Below are 15,304 nucleotides of genomic sequence, written 5' to 3'. Positions count from 1 at the left end.
CTTCCATACCTTCTATTTGATTTTACAAGTAGATTCCAACCATGTTTGGTGGAACTAAAAGAGTCAAAGCCAATCGAAAATACTATTTGGATTAAATTAGTAAACCAATGGTATGCCATGGTATGTACAATGTTTATTTACTTTTGGTACTTTGAGTTAAAATGTAAAAAAAAATCAATTTAAAAGGTTAGATATTTCTACTAAATGCATTTGAAAATGTGACAAGAACAATGAATTTGTCTTTAAACTGTTGAAAGTGCTTATCTGTTTACTGCAGGGGCAAGAGACAAGGTTGATCTATAGTTTTTTTGTTTTTTTTTAAATAGGTATTTCTTAAAGAAACAGCGACACCAGAAAATGAAAGTGTTTTAAAGTAGTGAAAATGTCATGTACTGTTGCCCTTCACTGGTAAAACTGATGTGTTTGCTTCAGAAACTACTATAGTTCATATAAACAACCTGCTGAATGGCAATGGCAGAAATTGAAAAAAGGCTATATGGAACAGGTTAAATGGTGGATAACAGATTACACCATTATGTTCTACAGAGCTTATCTGCTGTGTAACCTGAGCCTTTTCTCATTTGAATGACTGCCCCCATTGCTACACAGCAGCTTATTTATATAAACAATATTAGTGTTTCTGAAGCAAAAACAGCAGTTTTACCAGTGCAGGGCAATACTGCATTATAGTTTTACTACTTTAAAACAATGACATTTTTTGATGTTACTGTTCCTTTAAAGCTGATTTTCTGTTCCAAACAAACAGCCTTGCCCCCTCTGATCATGAAGGGTAAGCAGTAGTAGGTACCCCATAACAGGGGAGAGTGCTCTTCCACTGGTGCCTGGGCCTGTAATAATTCATTCCTAATGTCTTTAAAATAGTTTTCCTTTTTTCCCCCCCGGAAGAAAAAAAAGAAAAAAAAATATATATATATATATATATATATATATATATATATATATATATATATATAATTTAAACATCAGATTATTGCTGTAAGTTGTAATTGTTGTAAATAGTGCAAAAAAACACAAAAATAATTTGACTCTTTTCTGAAGTGGGATTACTCCCTCCCCCCATAAAAACAGCAGAATATTTTATTTTCATTAGGGAACAATTCAACATTTAGTAAATTAGTTCTTTAAAATAGCTTTTACCCCCCAAAATAACAAATATTGTTTTCATTTATGGAAAATTGAGTTGTGCGGAAATATTTCTTTACTTTTCGTCACGTTACTTTTTGCCAAGACAAGGTAAAAAAGGTCAAATATTTTTGTAGTACTTTTAGTTAGTCAGTTGCTATTTATTCATTGTTTATTATTCCATAAATATAGATAAACCCTGCAGAATTTGTGTTGATAACGGTGGAATGCATTTCTTTATATGTGTGCTAAGATTTGCCCAGTGAAAGAGTCAAGCAGTGTTTGCACATATAAATATGAAAGGACTGAGCCATAACAAATGCTCAGAATCAAGTGATTGTTGATTTTGGCTGAAACAAAAGAACATTGGATGCAATATTAAATGTCCTTCTGGACAAGAATGGCAACTCTCCCAAATGCCTGTGCCCTGAAGAACTGAGAAAATGTGGCAAGATTTGAGCCAGGACAATTTGGAAAGAGTCTTCCTTTTCTTGACAAGTTGTTACCCAAATGTGACCTTCACCCAAACAAATACTGTAAGTTATTTATTGATCCCACCATTGCCATCCATCTGCCCTGCTCCATGGGAAGAATAAATGACAGAGAACCGGAGAGGGGGAGTGAGGTTTCATTACTCACACAGTAGCTGAAGTTCAATTTCAACATATACATTAAAAAGTGTCACGGAATACATGCATGAAAGGGAGAGAAATAGAGAGAACAAAAACTGATGCTGGCTGCAATCAACCCAGTAGAGGGTAGGAAATAGACTTGTTTTGGGAGGAGACAGGAAAGTTACTAGTCAGGGCAGGACCTAGGATAGCTCTCGGTGTGTCAATAATAGCACAATTGTCCCTGGTACACAACTTCAGAAAGCACAATATACTTCCATATAGTTGTACTCAGCTCTACACAGTCCTTCGATCAGGCACTGCTGCTCCTACTGACACAGGGAAACCCTGGAGCTATCACCACCTCGTGATCATGAGGTAGCCAGCATCAATAGCTGCACACAGTTGTGTCAAAAGAAATGGGAGCATACATCACTCTCATGCCAAACACCAAAAATTACGCCAGACAGACCTTGAAAATATGCCCCACAATGGCTTCTGATTTGCGAGGAAGCGCATGTGCAATTGGCAAATTGGGTGCAGTGAAATTGCATCATATTAAAAGCCCCAGGATCTAGGGAAAAAAACACTGCATTGTGGAAAAAACTTAGCTATTGCACTAAAAGCTGCACTCGTGGATACAAATGAGTCCTTTATGTCTTCTTGATATTTTTTTAATGGTAAACTAGACAACCCATACCTAGAATCTATAACCCTCTTTTTTATCTGTTGGAATCTCTACCTGCATCTGAGCTATAACAGATTCACCTGCTATCCGACAGAAATAAAGACATTATAGGGATAAGCAGAGCAGAACAGAAAATTCTGCCAGACCTGACTCAAATCAACAGGTTATTCATCCCTCCCTCCACCTGAGGGATTTGGCATTGAGGACCAAACAATGTGAGGCATGGCTATGAAAAAAGATCTTTATTGTTATTAATATCTTTAGCAAATTTACAGAGATTGTTTAACATTTACATCAGTCTTTGCCTCAAACACACAATCAATGTCAACAAAGGCCAATGATGGGGCCTAATGCACATATTAAATTAAACTTTTACACATTAAGGGGGTTATTTATGAAAGTCCGAATTTATCTCAATATTTTCTGCTACAAACTCCGATCAAATAGGCTCGGGGTTTTTTTACGCTTATTTATTATTACATTTTCCCGAAAATTTGCTTTGCGGGAAAAAAATCCGATTTTCACAAATTTTTCTGACTTTTTCATCCAATTTTCATGATTTTTTCGTAATTTTCACCCGAAAACTCTGAAAACTTCAGGGTATTGCCCGAAAACCAGCACACATCAAAAAATCATTGGGACTTCTCCCATTAACTTATATGCAACCTCAACAGGTCTGAGATGCCGGATTTTCAGATGAAGACTTTTCCATCCTCAGGGTTTAATAAATTCCGAAAAATTTGTGAATTTTTAAAAGTCTGATTTTATATAAAAAAAAATCACGAATTGTTCACGATTTTTGCATTCGGAGTTTTCTAAATAACCCCCTAAATATGTTAGGCTGTGTACCCAGCAATATTGCTATGGACATAGAGCTGCAATGTACATCCGTTATCTGGAAACCAGTTATCCAGAAAGCTCCGAATTACAGGAAGCCCATCTCCCACAGACTCCATTTCATCAAATAATTCACATTTTTAGAAATTATTTCACTTTTCTCTGTAATAATAAAACAATACCCTGCACTTGATCCCAACTAAGATATAATGAATCCTTATTGGAGGCAAAACAATTATTTGGGTTTATTTAATGTATAAATTATTTATTAGTAGTAGTGAGGTATGGAGATCCAAATTACGGAATGAAAACCCCAGGTCCCAAGCATTCTGGATAACAGTTCCCATACTTGTATAATCAATGGCAGCTACAGTACAAGCAAAGGCCCAATTCTTCTACAACAGATTGTGACCCAGTTAACAAAAGAGGCACAGCTACTCTTTTGGCTATGCTTCCTTCTGAAGTACTAATTTCTAATCTTTTGCATTTTGATTAAAAACAAAATACAAGAATCTAATATTTGCAGAAACAATTTAGCTTTGAAATGTCATAAATGCCTTGCTGCTTTCTAATGATTCTCTTTTCCTCTAGGTCTTCCATTGACTGGTTCTGTTTTCTGTTAATCAGAGACTGTCTGCTGGAAAGACTGTGATGATACAGTTTGCCTATAAACAGAAACAGATGGGGATTATGTGCAGAATCATTTCTTGAAGGCTTCACGCTTTGTAATTTTCTCTGAAACTCATAGATGAATATTGTCTTCTCAAATGAAAAAACTCTCTAATTAATTCTATTAATACATAGAAATTCATAGAAATGAAAGAGACCAGAAAAATAAAGGACAAATAAGTCCTAAACTACATTGTAAAATTTTTTATCATAGTTTTCTCGTGTCAACAAACAAGGGTTACAAAATTAAAGTAGAACCATAAAACTGAACTCATTTGCTGCATCAAGAATCATTTCCTCCTTTGATCTCAATGGTGGTAGGTTGTAGGAAGAAATGTTGCCTACCTTCAAACCATTCTTTTACCATAATTTTAGGTGTGTTCAATGAGTGGGTCCTTTTATTGCTCATATTTACTGCTGGCTTTAGCCTCAAAGTGAGCAGTGCTGGGAATAACTTGTAGTCAATTTTAAACCATTTGCATTTCCAAGTAATACAGTAAAGCATAATTCGAATTCATAAATTCAAAAAATTGGTTTGTTGTATTCAAACTTGATGAATTACCCCCTTCATGTTAGAGTAGCTGTAGGTACCCAAGGTATTTTAAAAATTATTTAAGAGGAAAAATAATTTCAGATTACAAATTGCATTCTTTGTTTAACAGAACACACATAGTGCTGCCCTAAAACAAAAAAAAATATTTATAAAATGAATTATGGGCAGACTCATGGCAATTACTCCTTTATGCCCCTGTGGGCCACTCTGCTTTCATAACTGGTTATAGCTGGTATATCTCTCACAAATAGTTAACAAACCCCACAGAAATAATTTTATGTGTCTCATCTTCCAATTCTGACAAAACTGGTCTGCTTCATACATATGGATTGAAGCTACACATCCAGCAGGATCACCATTGGGCCTGTATAACCTTTAGTCTTCATCAGCCAATAGGCCTACTGTGTCTATTTTATATCCCTATAGTTCACTTTATGCACTGAATGGTACTTTTCTGCAGTTTTCCAATTAGAATTGAATCGGCCAAATGGGCACATATTCGGTCCAGGAGGAGTTCTTTGTACATTGCTGAACATCTTGGGTTCAGAATTTAAGTTATTAAGATCCTATAAAAAGGTACATACAATTCCTAGTTGAATAATCATTTAGATGGGATCCAGCCTTCCTGCATTTTCCTAAAACCAGGCCTACTTCATGTATTATTCTGTAATAAAATAAGGTGGCAGATTTACATAGGGTCGAATATCGATGGTTAATTAACCCTCGATATTCGACTGCCGAATGTAAATCCTTCGACTTCGAATATCGAAGTCGAAGGATTTGCCGCAAATAGTTCCATCGAACTATTTTAATCCATCGATCGAACGATTTTTCTTCGACCAAAAAAAGATTGCAAAGCCTATGGGGACCTTCCCCCTAGGCTAAAATTGACTTCGGTAGGTTTTAGGTGGCGAAGTAGGGGGTCGAATTTTTTTTAAAGAGACAGTACTTTGACTATCGAATGGTCGAATATTAGAACGATTTTTAGTTTGAATCGTTCGATTCGAAGTCAAAGGTCGAAGTAGCCAATTCAATGGTCGAATTAGCCAAAAAAACATTCGAAATTCAAAGTTTTTTTCTTCTATTCCTTCACTCGAGCTAAGTAAATGGGCCCCTAGATGAGTAACTGACAATATGTATTAAATGGTGTTATCATATAGTGAATAAAGTACCCCCTCTTGTAAATTATAAGGATATTATAAGTTACCGAGGAGTTTCATGACCATATAAAAACATAAGGTGGGTCATGGAACTCTAAGGTAACTTCTAATATCCTCATATTTTGCAACTGAGGGTACTTTATTTATTATAATACACAAGTTTCAGTGAGTCATGTGACAGAAATGACATCAGAACTCACCGTTTATAACTGATGACATCAGAACTCACTGTTTATAAGGATATAATTTACAAGGTATTCATGGCTTTTGTGTATTATATAATGTATTATATGATGTTAAAAATACCCCTACCAGTGGGCTTTTTACAGCTCCCTGAGGCTTGATAAAACAACATTTTAAAAGTCAATGATTTGACTTTTCACTGATTTCGAGAAGCCATTTCAGCACCTTACATTGCAGGTTCTTCCAGCAGCGATTGGGTTTATTAAGCAACTTCATAGTTCCTTCCAGATGTTGGCTGTTTACTCGACAAAAGGACATGAACTTGCACAATAGCAAGAAATGTGAACAAATAAATCAAAACCACACTTACTTCTACTGACTCACATTCTTCCATTGATTTGTATCCAGCTTGTGTATTTGAAATATTTCAAGAGTACACTTTTACATGCAGAGCTTGAGTTAACCCAGGAAAAAGGGATGCACTTGGTTCTTTATCTGACATGCTTTAAATCAATGACTAAAGGTCCCATTGGTATCAGTAAAACAGTGGGAAAGCAGTGACTGAAAATAAAGAGATGTCCTTTTCAGTTACTAAAATCTTCTACAGATGAATGCTTGACAAACACCTATCAAATGCTTAGGTTTTAGCAAAGACTGACTACTGACATATTTCTGTCTGTAGCCCTCCTGCGTGTCTTCACTTCAGCCCAATCAGTCATTCAGTAGCAGTCCCTTACTGTAAAGGAAGTAGATGATTTTACAAATCTGCCAAAAAGATCAAAGCCACTGAATAAGGAATACAGACAATTTCAAGGGATTCCAATATGACTGAAAATCCCTATGTGTTACAGCCTCTGATGTTGTGCATTGACCATTATGGATCCCATGTTCCACCAAATATCAGTTTTACCAGTGTTACTCCATGTCTCCCAACTGTCCCGTTTTTAGAGGGACAGCTCAACCTGCAGTCCCTCATTTGTACTGAAGTCCCGTTTTTCTCTGCACTGAACAGCCAGAAAAATAAACAATGTTTCTAATTGGCTTTTGGCAGAGAGTCCATAACAGCCACAGCAGAAGATAATTTGTAACAATTTCTAGATAAACAAATAAGTAATTGTAACAATATAAGATAACAGGTCCCTTGGGAAAAGTTAGACTCACAGCTTAAGGGCTAGTCCACACAAGGAGATTCGGGAGATTTTGTCGCCTGGCGACTAATCGCCTCGTCTTTTGAGCAACTATCTCCCCGAACTGCCTCAGCGTTTTTCCCTATAGGCTACAATGAAAAGTCGCCTGCGCTAATGCACATGCGGCGATGCGTTTTCAATAGTCGCCCAAAGTTGCCTCAGTGATAGTCACCCAAAGTTGCCTCAGCATCGCCGCGTGTGCATTAGCTGAGGCCGTTCGGGGAGACAGTCACTCAAAAGACTAGGCGATTTGCTGCCAGGCAACAAAATCTCCCCGAATCTACTCGTGTGGCCTTACCCTAAAGGGCAATTCACCTTCATTCGCAAAGCTGTAATAACTGAAAAAAAATCAAAGAAATGTGTTCAAACTTTCATAACCTGCCAAATTTTGTAAAATGAACATGGTAATTAGGGGGTGTGGCCACAAAAATGGGCGAAAAAAAGTTTCCCTCTTTTCCAAAATGTTCCTTTAATCAGGGTCAGACTGGGCTGGCGGGACACTGGGTAAAAACCCGGTGGGCCCCCAGCCCTCATGGGCCCTGTTGACCCAGACCTGCTCCCTATGGCTCACAGAGTCACTTCTCAAGCTCCTTCCTTACACCCCCCCCCCCCCGGTTCATCACAGTTAAAAAGGTATGTGCTGGGGAGAAGGGGGTGGACAGAGGGGAATTTGCAGCTGGTCATTTTTAATCGTGGCGTTATGAACTCAATGAGTCCCAAAAGAACCTATCACATAACAGTACCTCTTCAGACTTCCCTGTATGTTCATGTGTGTGCTGTGTACTTCTAATTGTAAAATGATTGGCTGGCCCTGAGTCATTCTTTCTGCTTCCTTCCTGCCCTGAACCTTTGCAAGTACATTTTACCGAAACCTAAGCCTGTCAATGGTTTTGACAAGGTTTGTACTGTCAAGACAACATTTGAGCATGATTTTATCTGCATTTAACTAATGACGCCTTCTACTAGCCTTAGAAGGAGAAGCTGACCCTGCACAAGGCAGTTCAGCACATAACAGTACAAAATATCTACAGAACATATTTGTGGTGACAGACAGTGGGACTTATTTATTAACACTGGCAGTAACCCATGGCAACAAATCAAATTGTTGCATTCATTGTTCAACTTGCAGTTGGCTGAAAAGACATAATAACTGATTGGTTGCTATGGTTTACTGCCCACAGCCAAATTTGGCCAGTGTTGATAAATAACCCCTAGTGTTCTGGATGATAGTGCCCACATTTTGAGTTCCTGGGAAATTACTATGGAGTTGTTGGTGGTCTTGTTTTTATCATGATGGATTTAACAACTCCATGAGATTAAGGGTTAGGCCACACGGGAAGATTTCAGGGAGATTAGTCGCCAGGCGACCAATCTCCCAAAATCTTCCCGTGTGGCCCTAGCCTAAAGATGTTAAAGATCAGTTGTCAGGACAAGAAACACCCAGTTACACACCCAGGAACAAAACCCTCCGTACTTTGAATCACATTTGTCCAACTTTGCAAACTAAACAGTCAAGGCCATTTTATAAACACCTTAGTAAAAAATATATTTGCATATAGCACCTTAGCAGTATATTTGACCTTAAGAGCAGAACTCCAAGAGGAGCTTTTAATGTCGCGAATCCACATAGGGATATGTGTGGAAAAATTAAAAGAAAACAGGAAATCAATTAATTGTGTGAAAATAATTTTGAGGGACTAGCCTTGATGAAATTTACATAAAAATAATCATTCGTGTCAATATCACATGAATAATTGATCATGTCATAAATAATTATCAAACGTGTGTATTTCTGTGTAAATCAATAAGGTTAACTTAAGCATTAACCCACAGCAACCAATCAGTGACCAGCTTTTTTTTCATCTGCAGATAGATCAATGAAACCAAAAATCTGAAACTTTGCCCAGTTTTTATAAATGACTGTAGGCTTACAGCCCACAAGGGGGCTCATTTATAAACACTCCGCACATTTGCTCCTGGGCAGTAACCCATAGCTACCAATCAGTGATTAGCTTTTTTTCAGCCAGCTGCAGGTTGAACAGTGAACGAAATTATCTGATTGGTTACCGTGGGTTTCTGCACAGGTGCAAATCTGCCCAGTGTTGATAAATGACCCCTAAGGTGTTTTGTCCCTGAACTATTTTATTTGCTGTAATAAAGACAAAAGAGATCATTTACAAGTAGAGCAGCCGTGTGCAAAAACACAAGCACAACTTGTATTGGAACATGCATCAATGATCGCACTAATTGAATCTTGTTTTTTACAATTGAAAGTGAGCAATGACAGTCGTTTATAAAATGTTCCTTGAACCTGTTGCCCAAAGAGTAACTATGATTCAGAGATATATCAGTGCAGGGCTGGATTTACATAGAGGCCCCCTAGGCCTGCTGTCGTTCGTTGCCCCTGTCCCCTCCCTTTTACGCACAAATTTTCTGAGCAATGGAGATTAGCGCACGGGAAGTTTAAAAAAATATTGTATCTCCTGCACATTCCTAGTGTTTCTGAACCAATGTGGGTGTGATTGGGCTGCATACCGCCCTCTAAAATCCTGACGCCCTAGGCCCGGCCTTGGTGGCCTCTCCACAAATCCAGGCCTGTATCAGTGGGATGTAAGGGTTAATCTCAGCACTTCTCTCATTTGGCAAAATGCCAAGTCATTGGGTGCTACCCAGTAAGCCTGACTGGGAAAGCCTGTCCTTAAAGGAGAAGGAAAGGCAAAAACAAACTTTAGCTGTAAGCGTTGCCAATATATGGTACATATAGTTTGCAGCAAGCATTCCCCTGTTACTTTTTCCAACAACATTTTTGCTCCAATCGATTTTTCAAAAAGTAAAGACAAGTATGAAAAAGATTACCTTTCTTTCTGTAAGAAATCTGTTCAAGTAGGGCACACGCATGCGCAATAGCTTCAATCCGTGCCCTGCGCATGCGCACAAGACTATTTTTTCTTCCCCTTGCTGCGATGACGATACGGTCACGTGACCCAGCCGCATGTCATCGCTGACCTCTCTGCCCCGCCTCATAAATCTAAGCCAATAGCTGAGGCAGCTTCCCGGGGAAGCTTTGAAGCTGCTGCGCTGCTCTGATATTATTTACAATCTGTCAGTGAGCGAGCGCAGCAGCTTAGGAAGGGGGGCGATACAAAAAGGCAGCCAAGGATCGGGTCTGTCTGACTGAGGTCTGTACTAAGCCATAAAGTCAAATACAGATTTTATTTTGACTGACGTGACGTCAGCGGGGTCACGAAGGCAGTGCATGCGGAAGAGAAGCTCAAATTTAAAATGGCGGCGCTAAACTGCTTTAACGGGAGAAACTTCCAAGCGCTTGTGCACAGATTGAGCACGGATTTAAGCATTTTAACTGCAGCGTTTCAGAAGGGGGAAGGATGGAGAACACAGTGAAGGTAGCATAGTTTTTTGCCTTTCCTTCTCCTTTAAGGGCCACAGTTTCAATTAAGCAAAATAAAACAATAGATTCATGCTGGAGAAGTATACAATACTGTTACAACAGTTCTGTTTTTGGGTACAAATACTGCACCTAAAGCTGACTCTTCACTGGTTGCTATGGAAGCTTAACTGGATTACTGAATAGACATGACAGACTGAGCCTGGGTAATCCACTTGATGCTTTGGCTCTGTTCCTTACAAAACTAAGTGACTGTTGTTTTTACTTGGCTGGAGAAATATCTGGGAAGAAGAGGGAACATGGCGTTAATATCTATATGAAAACTCTGAAATTACCCAGGCTGCTTTGTGAGCCAGGTTGGATCAGGTTGTGCGAGCAAATAGTTTTCGCAGCTGCCGAGGAAGGCACAGAATTTAGCATGAATATTTACACTGCTATTAAAAGCATGTTCTTGTTCTGCTTATATTTAATCTTTATCATCCCATATATGTAAGGGCGGGGGGGGGAGCAAAGATGGGGAAAAAAAGAAGAACCAATACATTTCTCACAGCTGCGGCAAGCAGTTCTACACATAACCCTGTATGCTCTATGATGGTCAGGCGGCCGCACTAACAGCTGCAGAACAGATGCAAGTGGAGTCATAAAGGATATTTATAAAATAGTTTCATGACTTTTTTTTTTTTTTTAACAAGATGTGGAGACCAGGGTTCTTTGTTTAGATCTAATACACATATAACCATGTTAACAAAAACAAAACTCTTTTTAACAGCAAATAATTACAGGCTGCCGAAGGTATGAGTGTATTGGTACCGCAGCCTTTACAAAACTCCACAATGTTGTTGTAATGGATCCACACTTTGCTTTGGAGACTGTTTGGCACATACTTGGTTTTGCTGGATGTGTGCCCATGTATGTATAGTGTATTAATAAAAAGTCACCACTAGAGGGAGTATGGGTATACTTCTTGTTTCCCATTTTAGAAATGAGATGGATTTGATGGCATTAAGCCCTTACCTTTCAAACATATTTAAAGAGGTTTTTCATCTTTAAATTAACGTTTAGTATGACAAAGGGAGTGATATTCTGAGACAATTTGCAATTGGTTTTATTTTTTTATTATTTGTGGTTTTTAAGTTATGTAACTTTTTATTCAGCAGCTCTCCAGTTTGTCATTTTAGCCGTCTGGTTGCTATGTTCCAAATGACCCTAGCAACCATGCATTGATTGAATAAGATATTGGAAGAGGATAGGAGAGGGCCTGAATAGAAAGTTGAGTAATTCAAATAGCAACACAATGCATTTGTAGCCTTACAGAGCATTTGTTAGATGACCCCCATTTGAAAGCTGGAAAGAGTCAGAAGAAGAAGGCAAATAATTCAAAAACTATAGAAAATAAGAAATGAATTGGCAATTCTATAACATACTAAAAGTTAACTTTAACGTAAACCACCCCCTTTAATACTGACTTCATACAGTCAAATTAAACAGTCACCAGGGACTTTTTAAGGGCAGGGTTCAGAGAGTTAACCCTTTCGAGGTCCGAGCCTCAACCACAAAATGTTGTTGGCAAAAGTATAGTGAATCTATACCACTGTTTAAAAATAATTTTTAAAATTTGAGATAATAGATGCCCACCCTGTCGCTCTCTACCATCCTCCTAATTCACTGAAGTGATAAAGGCTGGAAATGCTTCACTTTTTTGTATGGTGTTATAAATAAGCCTTAACAAGCCTAAAGCATTAGAATAACCACTTAAAAGTTATTTTTAAAAAAACTGCTGTATTATATATTATCCAATTAATATGAAGCATGTAATATGTGCCTTGCAAAACTGGTTTCCATTTGCTGCAGTGCACATTTTCTTTTTCCAGTACTGCGTTTCCGTATGTCAGAATAGATATCCTGTTCTCCCAAACTGCCTTTTGTACTTGCTCCTTGCAGGATGTTCACAAACATGTTGAAGGATTATATTACACAGTTGCATGGTTACATGGCAGCCAAATTAAGAGACAAATGAGAAGAATTTCCTATTGTTTCATCTTAAAATGATCCAGCAAGGCTTGACGAGGAGATGCCAAAAATAAAGCAAATGTATCTGCAGGGAATGATTGTGGTAATATTGAAAACCTAAGAGATGCAACAAAGTGTTTAATAATATAATTATGAGTTTCACCTATGTGGCGAGGTGTGGTACTGCTATATTTGTATTTGTACAATGTTTGCCCAGCCACTTTGGACAGCCCTGTGTTCCTGATACTACATCATTGTGAAATAGTGTACAATTACACAGGAATTACATTTTTCATGTAAACAAATCCATAGTAATTGCCTTCCAATTAAGCCTTAGTGCAATGGCGCACACAACATTTCTCTATGAATTTGTCACCCATGTTTTTGTTTTTTTTTGGCAAAAACTGTAGGTTTTTTGAATGTTTGCAAAAGTCTAAACCAGTAAAAAATGCAGGCTGAACAGATTGCAGAGGGTCCTTATAATTAAATATGTGTAGACACTGTTATACCATCCAAGTTATAGATCATATTTCAGAGTTTTGTATCTAACAGAAAGAGGGAGTCAGTAGTAGTCAGAGAGACAAGAAAGGTCAAGTGTAGCCTTTCTGACAATTAACAAAGGCATGCTTGAATGAAAGAGGGGAAAGTTCAAGTAGGAACTGGTGAGACCCTGAGAAAGAACAGGAAATCACCAGTCAAATAAGAAAGAGGGCATCAGCTCAAGGAAGCATGCTGTGAGTTGAAAGGACAAGAGATGGTGACAAACATCTTCCACTTAAGGAATGAGAAATTAAAGGAAGTGGTTCAGATAAGAGTTCATTTTTCTCATCTTTTAACATACCTAACCTGGCTGAATTTTAAATAGTTACTTACTACTTACAATTTGATCCTTTGTATGTGCTTCGGAACTCCAGATCCAGCAGTCAAGTGAAACACGGTCCTGAAACATGTTGGGTATATCTACCGTCCAGAAGCTCTGGTGCTCTTGAAAAATTAAATAATAAGCCAGCACATACAGGATCTACGTAACAGCCAGATATAAAACACTGAAGTTACCCACAAAGGAGGAAATAGTATGCAATATCACGAATTAAAGGGGACATATTGTGTGAAAAACAAGAAGGTGTCAGTGCATTATATTTTTTTAAATATAAAAGGATGTGCTCAAAAAAGTAATATTTCAGGTTGATTTATTGAAAATTAAAATTTCTGCAAAGAAAAATTAATAGTCCTGCCCATCTCTTCAATTTTCTGTTGCCTTCTTTCCCAGGCTGTGCAGGGGAGCTGGCAGCACTGCACTGTAGGATAATAACCAATCAGCAGCTAGGCTGACCTCATAGGAAACTGAAGTCTGTTTTTGCTTGTGTGACTGCAGTGCTGTGATTGGCTATCCCTCTCCGACTGTGCTTCTGGCAGGGACCTTTAGGACATGCCCATCCCTCATTTGAAAAACACTGACAGGGACCATCGCAGATCCATCGTCAGTTCCAATTAAAGGGCCATTTATTAAGATAATGATAATTATCCAGTCCCATATATTATTCATTATTATTATTTAAAGGGATGGCAGGTGTACTCCATGGAATGCTTTTTCTATATATCACACACTCTCCATTACCATTATTATTCTGGTATAGGACATTCACTCCTCTGAAGCAGGTAACTAGTTTCAACTAGTTAACCTTTTACCTTAAACAGTACATTTATTCAGTTAATTTATTCGGGTAAATTAGTACCCAGTCATATTAACACGTACATGTGTTTTGCACATTGTCCTTGTCATTTTCCGTGGAAGAGTGGGAGGTGGTTAGCATGTAGAAGCAGGCAGGAATAAGTACATGAAAGTAGTAATGAAAGCCCGTGAACACAATAGGAAGAGTCTAAGAGGAGGTTCAAACATGGAACTCCCTGACAGAGGCGTTTTTGCTGAAATGTTGGGGTAATTCTCTTATTCAGAGTATCTGCTTTCATACTGATATGCTGTTTATTACTGGTTGGTATGTATCTTCATGGCCTTGATGGACATTGTCATTATTTAGTGACATATATATGTTGCAATGTTTGTTACATATAAATCTTTGATAAAGAATTTTTTATTGCTGAACCACCTGCCTTTTTGTGCTTGATTAGGGTGCAAAATCATTCTATGTTTATCAGTGGTATAGAGCCATGCAAGTTCTGATGTCCTATCACTTATATCCATAAGAGCAACCCTATGCTTCATGCAAACAGGACACAGGAAGGAACATAGTCCATCACCATCACCATTTCTCCAGGTGTCACTCTCACACAGTTTTACATAACATGGGCTGAGTAATAAAAGAGCTATAAAACACGTTGCCTTCGCAGGGCATATCAATATGCTCTGTCCCTTAATAGGGACGACTTACTTTACAAAGCCGCAGGTAGCGGCGAAACAGCTGTCGAGGTACAGCGCTGCTAGGGGAATTGCGTTCTTCTGCTCTCCTTCCCGTTGGGGATGATGCGCACCAGAGGTACAAGTGATATCTGAAGACGGATGTGAGTATGGACTGTTACACAAACCGGTGTGGGAGGTGATCTGCTACGGTCAGTAATTTCCTTACTCAGGGCAGCGATCGCTGCAGAGCGGTGGGACACATACAACTACATAGTGATTGTTATACCACCATAACATCGGAATCCAAATGTCCACCGGATATATTTAGGGGATATCCCCTTCTTTAGAGCCCACGTCTTTGTTATTCAGAACTGTACTATTTTGGGCACCAACGAGTTAACCCCACACCGGTTCCGCCTCACATGCCGCTCCACACTTGTCATTCAAAATTTGAATTGGACTAATCTCCTTTTCCCCATCGAACCAAGCACTTCATTG

The 15,304-nt window shown here is 38.4% G+C and overlaps 1 protein-coding gene across 1 annotated transcript in view; it reads right to left on the bottom strand.

Moving 5' to 3' along the window:
• LOC108711469 (synaptic vesicle glycoprotein 2B) overlaps positions 1–10,535 on the bottom strand; it is a 65,414-nt gene extending 54,879 nt beyond the window's left edge. The window contains exon 1 of the mRNA XM_018253239.2: positions 9,888–10,535. The gene's annotated coding sequence lies outside the window, so the exon portion shown is untranslated. The remainder of the gene's footprint in view (positions 1–9,887) is intronic.
• Positions 10,536–15,304: the final 4,769 nt, after the last annotated feature.

Source organism: Xenopus laevis, chromosome 3L (genome assembly GCF_017654675.1).
Source record: "Xenopus laevis strain J_2021 chromosome 3L, Xenopus_laevis_v10.1, whole genome shotgun sequence".
NCBI classification, from domain to species: Eukaryota; Metazoa; Chordata; class Amphibia; order Anura; family Pipidae; genus Xenopus; species Xenopus laevis.
The sequence above is the reverse complement of the archived record's forward strand: the minus strand, read 5'-3'. Positions and strand labels throughout refer to the sequence as shown.